Below are 9,120 nucleotides of genomic sequence, written 5' to 3' on the forward strand. Positions count from 1 at the left end.
AGACCCCCCAGGCACAGGCAGGGCCCCGCCCCGGGCACAAGGCAGCGGCAAGCCACCAGGTCCAGGCCCAGCTCCACCACCCACGCCAGAGCGGCCCCGTCACCCGGTACAGAGCCAGCAGCCACCACCCCAAGGCCCCTAAGGGACCCCGCCCCACACCGCAAGACAGCCCCACCCGCAAGCCCCCAAAACTGCCCTCCAAGCCCGACACACAGTCCCCCCCAGCAATGACCAACCCGGTCCCCACGACCCGAGAGACCACCAGACGCCCGAAGCCACACAGCCCCCCCCCAGCACACACCCAACCGCCCAGAGCGACGGGACATCAACCCACCACCAACACTATGTGATCAAGCTAATCAGAGGGGACCAGAGAGAATTAAATTCAGCCAATTGATGTTTTGAGGAAGCAGACATTGTTTCCATGCTAATATAATCTAAAAGAAAATTTCTAAACTGGTTAATACACAGATTGTTCTTCGCTTTCCAGTTCATGAGAATAGTTTTCTTTGCTATACATAACACTGTGAGGATCATGTGTGCTAAGCTAAATTCCACGTTGATGTTGTCTAAGTCACCCAGTATGCACAGTGTGGGGCATGCAGGAATGCTACACTTTAGCCATGTTGATAGGTCCGCACAGACTTCAAGCCAGAACTTCTGGACAGGCGCACAAAACCACAAAGCGTGTGCATAATCATCAGGTGTGTTATCTGTGCAATGTGAGCAGATGTTTGAGTGTGTTAGACCCATCCTGAACATCCTTTGTCCGGTATAGTGTGTTCTATGAAGAATTTTGTATTGTATGAGCTGTAAATTAGGATTTCGAGTCATTCTGAAGGTGTTCAAACATATTTGTGGCCAGAAGCTATGACTAGAACTGATGGATAAATCTGCCTCCCATTTTGAGGACGGTAGAGACATTGTGTCATCTATCTTAGACAATAATTTATATATTTTTGATAGTAGTTTTGGGGTGCAGATGCTTAGAAATTCTGCTACCCTAATCGGGAGTTGTAAGTCTGGTTGGTGGAGGATATATTTCTTTGTTATTATAGACTTAAGTTGTTGATATTCTAGGAATTTATTGCTGCCTATCTCATGTTGTGATATGAGCTCATCAAATGAAATAAAATGTCCATTTTGGATTATATGTTCCAGATGTTTGATTCCTTTGATCTTCCACAGAGTAAAGTTTAGCATTTTTTTGTTTTGCAGGATGTCAGGATTGTTCCAGATGGGTGTAAGCTTACACGGGACAAGTGAAGACTTTGTTATTTTAAGAAATTCCCACCAGGCTGTCAGAGAGGTGCTGATGTTAATGCTTTTGAAACATTTGTGATTTTTCACTATTTGACTAATAAGTGGCAGGTCAGAGATTTCCAGATTATCACACAATGCTTGTTCTATACTTATCCATGTTCATCTATTGGGCTAGGTTTAAACCATTTTGATATATACTGTAACCTATTGGCTAAGGAATAGTGCTGAAAATTAGGTAAATCTAATCCACCCTGTCCTTGGTCTTCTGTAGGGTTTTTAAACTAATACGTGGTGGTTTGTTTTTCCACAGAAATTTAGAGATGCATGAATCTAGTGACTTAAACCAAGTAGCAGGTGGTTTTATGGGGATCATTGAGAACAGATAGTTAACTTTTGGTAGTATCATCATTTTAATGGTTGTAACTCTCCCGATAAGTGATATAGGTAAGGACTTCCAACGAGAGAGATCGTCCTTTACTGTCTTTAATAATTCCACATTGAGGCGGCCTGTTGCCACTGCGGGTTCTTTCAGAGAGACTCAGAGACAGAGGACGGTTCAACGTATAGTTTATTTAACCCTTTTTCATGAATGTGGAGTCGTTCGCAGGCCTTCCCTCCCGGTTCGTGCTGCCGACTCCACTTCAATCCTCCTTACAGCTCTGAGTTTTTTAAAGAGGAGAGTGATTAGACAAGTGACTGCCGGTGTACTAATCACTCACCTAGTCCTGCTCCCCAGAGCTCTCTCCACAGCTCTCTCCTGCAGCTGATGCACCACGCCCCCTCCACATACCTCCACCGCCTGACCTTGCGGTCCGGCCTAACCCCCCCCCCCCCCCCCCCCCCCCACACACACACACACACACACACCTCGCCATGCGAGCTGTAAAGGAAGTCGGCCACAGCCATCTGTGCCCCCGGCCTATGGACCACTTTGAATTTAAAAGGCTGTAGTGCCAGATACCAGCAGGTGATCCGTGCATTGACATTTTTCATTCGGTGGAGCCACTGGAGGGGAGCAAGGTCCGAGCAAAGGGTGAATGGGCGCCCCAGCAAGTAATACCGCAGAGCGCCGACCACGCACCGGATGGCCAGGCACTCCCTCTCCACCGTGTTGTATCTGGTCTCCCTCTCGGATAGTTTCTGGCTGATGTAAAGCACTGGGTGGTCAACGCCCCGCACCTGCTGGGACAGAACAGCCCCCAACCCCCTTCCCGATGCATCAGTCTGCAGGACAAATGGGAGAGAGGAGTTAGGTGTGTGGAGAAGAGGCTCCCCACAGAGGGTCTGCTTTACCCTCTCAAGTGACACCTGGCACTGCTTCGTCCACCGGACCGGATCAGAGGCACCTTTTCGGGTAAGGTTGGTCAAAGGGCTGGTCAGCTCCGCGAAGTTGGGAATAAATCGCCGGTAATATCCGGCCAGCCCCAAAAACCGCCTCACCTCTTTCTTGGTCTTAGGTTTTGGGCAGGCTGCAATCGCTGCTGTCTTGTCTACCTGTGGACGCACCTGTCCGCCGCCCAAGTGGTACCCCAGATACCGTACCTCCCTCCATCCAACTGCACACTTCTTTGGGTTGGCCGTGAGCCCCGTGACTCCAGCACTGCCGCCATCTGCTGAACATGCTCCGCCCAGCTGTTGCTATGGATGATGACGTGATCCAGGTAAGCGGCAGCATACGCAGGAACTTACATCATGAAAAGCGAGATCAGAGGTGTTTGGCTGAGAGAAGGCCACAGTTTGCGATGCAATAATTAAAGGCCTCATGCCAGATGTCGCCACTGAAGTAAAGAACATTTACGTGGGATGGTGTGAGGGTCCTCGTTTGGCTGACGTTCGCCGATATGCTCGCCATGCTCATAACCAAGTTGAGACGCGTAAGACAACCAAAAGGGACAAGTGTGAAAAGGAGCTGCATTTGGCAGCCATGACCATGTATTACGCAGTGTGTGTAAACAGAGGACGAGGCCGAAGTCGAAGACGTGGACGTGTGGGAGAGGAGGTCGAAATGGGCCACGCCAGAGCTATGATCCGAATATTTGTTTTTACTGTGGCCAGACTGGACACTGGAAGAAGGACTGTCCACAGCTGAAAAGTGATGAAATTGGGCAAAAGGCTGACTGAGGGTGGGAGGCAGGTTCTGGACGTCACGCGGCAGCGGAGCCTCCACTAATGGGTGATAGCACAAACACACTCACACATTTTTCCTGCTCTGTGTAGTGAAGAAACGCTTGCCGACTGTGATTCACGTAGTAAAGTTTTGCATGCTATTTCCGTCCTAGAGCAAAGATATTTCTCTCAGAATATAGGAAATTATGTTCATCAGTAGTGACGTCAGGGGAGTTTGATTGTCCTCCAAAGTTAAGTGGAAACCACGTTTACTCTATGTCTGCATCAGGCCAGGTTATGAAGGAGAAAATGACAATGCCCATTGCGTGTTGTCACTCCCGATGAGCTCTCCTTCAAACACTCATTTTTGTTATCAGAGTTGTGTCCCATTAACCTGATGGGCTGTGATCTCATGTGTAAATTAGGCATTATTTTAACTTCTACACCAGAGGGTGTTAAGGTTATGTTACAGTCTGACAAAGTTTTCACAGCAGTGCAGTTTGATTCATCGGCACTTACATATGCTTATGAGTGGAAACTTCCCAGCTCTCCTTTTTCACAACAACTAGTGGAAGAAGCAAAAGCGTTAGTTTCACCCCTTTCTGATTTCATGCAACCTACTGATTTGCACTGCACATCACACATTTCTTTGGGGCCTGACAATGACTATGAGAAGAAGTGAAAAAATATGTGCGCCTACTTTATTGGCTGTGTCGCTCACTCCAGAGCACTTCGATTTTTTTAATGTTTGTGGTACTCGCCCTCACATTTCCTTGGCCAAACGTACACACTGGCAGTGACAAGGTGTGGGAGAGTTTGTTGCTACATGTCAGAGAGAAATGGAGTGGACCGTTTCACCTGCTGATCCAAATTTGATGTTTTCTGAACGATTGTCAGCGTACAAAAAAACATTTTTGAGTACAATGCATTCTCAAAGAACTGTGGACTTAATTCCTACCACAGAATCACATTTTGAAGCATGTTTTTTATCTGAAACAGATTTGTCTTCGATACCCATGTTGGCTGAAGTGCCCAATGATCTTTGGGCTAAGAGCAAATATGATGTGGGGTTGATAAAAGGCTGTGAACCAGTAATTGTCACCCCTAAATCAGACTTTTGTCCATGTAAAAAACAATACCCTTTTAAGCCTGAAGCAATTAAAGGGATTAAACCTGTTTTTCAATCTTTTCAGAAAACAGGCGTTATTGTTCCTTTTGAAAATTCACCTGTGCTTACTCCATTGTTTCCTGTTAAAAAGATTAAAGATGCTGGCCAGCCAGATGAATGGCGTTTTGTACAGGACCTCCAAGCGGTGAATGCTGCAGTTCAGCCACATGCTCCTACTGTGCCCAACCCACACACTATTTTGTCTCAAATTACATCAGATGCACAGTTTTTCTCAGTGGTTGACTTGTCGCCAGTGCACCCTGATAGCCCATTTTGGTTTGCTTTTTAGTTTGAAGGGAGATCTTGGACTTTTACCCGGTTATGCCAGGGGTACTGTGAAAGTCCCACTATTTACAATGCTGCCCTCAAAGCTAGTCTGGATTAACTTCAATCAACCACAGGCTCCGCTCTTTTGCAGTATGTGGATGACATCCTTTTATGTAGTCCATCTAAACAACAGTGTGAAAAAGACAGTGAATCTGTTGAAACATCTTCCTTCTTATGGCCATAAAGCCAGCCTTTCTAATTTACAGTTTGTACAGGACGAAGTCACCTTTTTGGGTCATGTGATTTCTAAGGATGGGCGCTCACTTTCTCCTAAACGTGTTGCTGCAGTTCAGATCATTCCTAAACCGGTTACTAAAAAACAGCTTATGTCATTCTTAGGTATAACATCTTACTGCAGGAACTTTATTCCTAACTACTCTTTTCTCGAAGCTCTCTTAGGTGCTCTTATCCATGGTAAAGGCCTCCAGTCAGCTGATCGTGTTCCATGGACTCCTGAGGCTGAATCAGCCTTTAGTCAGCTTAAGCTGGCTCTTCAAACAGCACCAACACTTGGCATTCCAGATCCTCATAAACCTTTCATACAGGCAGTTGATGAGAAGCATGGTTGTATGACATCTGTTCTTATGCAGGAACATGGGGCAGGCAAAGGCCAGTGGCTCATTTCTCAGCAAAACTGGACTCTGTGGCTGCAGGCCTGCCTGGTTGTCTTCGTGCTGTTGCAGCTGCAGAGAAAGCTGTCCTGGCCTCCCAAGATATTGTGGGCTACGCTAATTTGACTGTTTTGGTTCCTCATGCTGTTGCCATTATTCTTCTCGAGCAGAAAACTTCACATCTTTCAACTGCTCGTTGGCTCAGATACACCTCTGTGATATGCCAAATGTCACTGTTAAACGTTGTACTGTTCTGAATCCTGCTACTTTGCTTCCAACTCCTGAGGATGGGGAGCCTCATGACTGTGAAGCTGTTTTGGAACAAGTTTGTACACCCCGACCTGATCTTTTAGAGACTCCTCTTCCAAACTCTGACATGATTCTTTTTGTAGATGGATCAGCTTTGCGTGATCCAGCCACAGGTACTAACTGTGTTTGGTTTGCAGTATGTTCTTCACATGACACTTTGTTGTCTGGTTCTCTTCCTAAACATTTCTCTGCTCAAACTACTGAGCTTATTGCACTTACTGAAGCTTGTAAGTTGGCAGCTGGTAAGTCACTATTTACACAGATTCCAGATATGCTTTTGGTGTTGTTCATGACTTTGGTGCGCTGTGGAAACACAGGCATTTCCTTAAATCAGATGGTAAAACTATTCTGAACTCCAAGCAGGTTTCTGATCTTCTTGATGCGATCCTTTTGCCTACAGCAATCTCGGTCTGTAAGTGTGCGGCTCACACTAACTCAGACGATCCTGTTGCTTGTGGCAATGCCAGAGCTGATGCTGCAGCTAAGCAAGCAGCTAAATCTTTTCCTGTTTTCGCTTCCCTCTCTTTGCAGGCAGAAGACTCCCTCACAGATCTCCATGCTTTGCAAACTTTTGCCTCTGCAGATGAAATTTGGTCACACTTAGCATACTGACTGTCAGTGTAAACGTTAACAACCTTTTTGTTATTTAATTTACAAGCTTCAGTTAAAGCTACCAATTCGACCGCTTGAACAGAGTAATTTTTTGGTAGTGGTTGTTTTAAGAAAACTTCAGTTTTTGTTACTACTGTAAATCCTGTAGCATTTGTGCCATCAGGGTTTTTTGCTTGACCTGTTGAATAAATATAGTTATTTCTGCATTTTCATAACGTATATCAGTTAAGTCTGGCCTGGGTAAAACACTGATGGTTATTTCTGACATGCAATCATGAGGCTTTCCATCTGTGGGGTAGGTAGCAGTGTGGATGGATTAAGTGTAGCACATCTCTCGACAACAAGGTGTGGCTGTGAAAGAAGAACTGTTATGTAGGAGAGATGTCTGGTAAAGATATTTTGTTAAGTAACCATATCACAGCCACTGCATGAGGTACCTTAAGTGTTAATGGGTGAAATAACACCATTATTGTTGATGCCTGCACTGCCAATGGCTTCTGGCCATTGATTCAAAAGTACGATCTCGTCCCTTTTTCCCCCTTTCAGTGGACACTGGCCCCTAATTACCGCAATTCAGCAGGGGGTCTTTCATTAGGAGTACTGGACTCCCCCGTGCACGGTTTCAGCTCCGACCCTGGACAGCGGAAAAAACGTTGAGATCTGGTTTGAGGACCCAATTGTTGAGAAAAGTCTCTCAATGAGACTCAGAGTTGCTGGAGTCAGTTAATGCAAAGGTTTAATCTTGCAGCAAGTTCAAGAATGTGTGTGTGTATGGGTGTATGTGTGCGAACGTGTGTGAGTTTGTGAGAGTTTAAAGAACCTGTTATCCACAGGCAGGTCTTAACTAGTATGGCACGGGTCCAGCCTGTCTCATCTTTTTTGGAAGGTCCAGCGCTCGGCCGTAACCCTTCTGTCTGTTTGGACTCTCACATACATTCGGTTAATCATAGAAAAACGAGAACAAAACTTTTTAGCCCCTTAAATTCATAAAACAGACATGGTGCAGTTATTTCCATTCTAGAAAATAAGAGTAATCACCACCATTTCTATAAATTCTGGATATTCTAACAATCTGAATCTTTTTTAAATGTTCGATGAAGCCCTTTGCTGTTCTGTTTAGAGACTCAGCTGATCATAAACCAAGTTTTGCTCTTGAACCAAGCTTCTAAACTCTTCACCTTTTTCATTTCTCAGTTAGTATTCACTTTAAAACTGATTAAAAGAAAAATTAAATGAATGCCTATCAACAAATGTGGGATCTAAACTCTAGTGCTTCCTCTAAAATAATTTCCTTTCTCAATTCAGAAATGTGTGTGTTTAAGTCACAACTCCCGTGACACCAAAACGGCTTTCTTTTCTCTCTTTTCTCTACACTCTGCACTGTGAGCACACACACCAAATCAGAAAGGCTTTTTTCTCTCTTTTCTACATTATGGACTGTGGGGACACAAAACCGCTCTCTCTTTTTTTTTTTTTGATTGTGTGCCAGGGCGTTGTCTCACGTATTTGATTATGCTTAAGATACGAATGGGTTTATCAGTCACATCAGAATCCATACATACTGATCCTCCCATAATAAAATGGTCGGATCTTATCAAACACACTTTGTTTCTTGTGACAAGTCAGCGAAACAGCGTATACACGTCAAGACACTGAATCAAGTTTGCCACAAGAACTCATAAGTTTGGCAGTATTGCTCTGCCGTCAGCAATCATACACCCATTTTATTTTCATGAGACATGTGCAGGCACCTGTTCATCTACTGTTCTATCACTATGAATTAGTTTATCTATTATCAATAAGGATACTTCTACAACTACTATCAAAGATGTCCGGACTTCTTATGTTGTCAGTTGCTATATATGAATAAGTGGGTTGCTACTGAAAAGCATTAAGCATGTCACACAGCCCAAACATATAACATTTCAGGACACACCACACAGTTAACAACCACAGTGAAGCGTGTCAAAGCCCAAACATGTAACATTCAACAGGACACTTACACAACATATTCAAATCAAACAGTCAGACAACATACAAGAACATATACCCCAGCCGGCATTGCTCCCTGCCTATTTTCCTACAACTCACTATGTGTGCGCACACCTTTATTCACAAACTCTTCAACTTATACTCTTTTACCGAAGCTGCTACAGCTCGATTGGCCAAATACCCTTAGATCCTATTTCGGTGAATTTGACATCTGCCTTGCATTTAACAGATTAGCGGTTTAGCAGTTTTAATTTAGTTTGAGTGAAGGAATTCATTTTATAGCAAAATCCAAAATCGTGAAGAAGAAAGAAGAAAGTATGCTTATTCTCGGATTCCTGAAACTTTAGATTTGCTCTTTCTTTTACTGCAAAGTACAACGTTGAGCAGCACTAATGAGTTGTTTCTATTTTTGGCAGGCTTTACCTTTGTGGATGAAGCCCTTTCTGTCTGTGCAAAAGAAATCTTGTTACTGTGCAGAGTGACTTCTCTGAGTAGAGTCGCCTTACTTGTTGCGACTGTGCCGATGTTCAAAGCTGGAGTGCAAAGTTGTTGCTTGAATGGTGCTCGCTGGAGCATGCGGTAGTGTAAAGTTATACCATTTAAAAGGGTTGAAGAGTGCTCAGTGCAGCGGGTGGGTGGAGGTGCAAAGTGACACTATGGCCATAAAAAGAACACCGCTACAAGTGCGCATTGTGCCAGGAAGGGCCCTCGGACGTGAACCAGTGGACAGAT

The sequence above is a fragment of the Leuresthes tenuis genome, unplaced genomic scaffold, assembly GCF_036924035.1.
Source record: "Leuresthes tenuis unplaced genomic scaffold, fLeuTen1.0.hap1 SCAF_9, whole genome shotgun sequence".
Taxonomy (NCBI): Eukaryota; Metazoa; Chordata; class Actinopteri; order Atheriniformes; family Atherinopsidae; genus Leuresthes; species Leuresthes tenuis.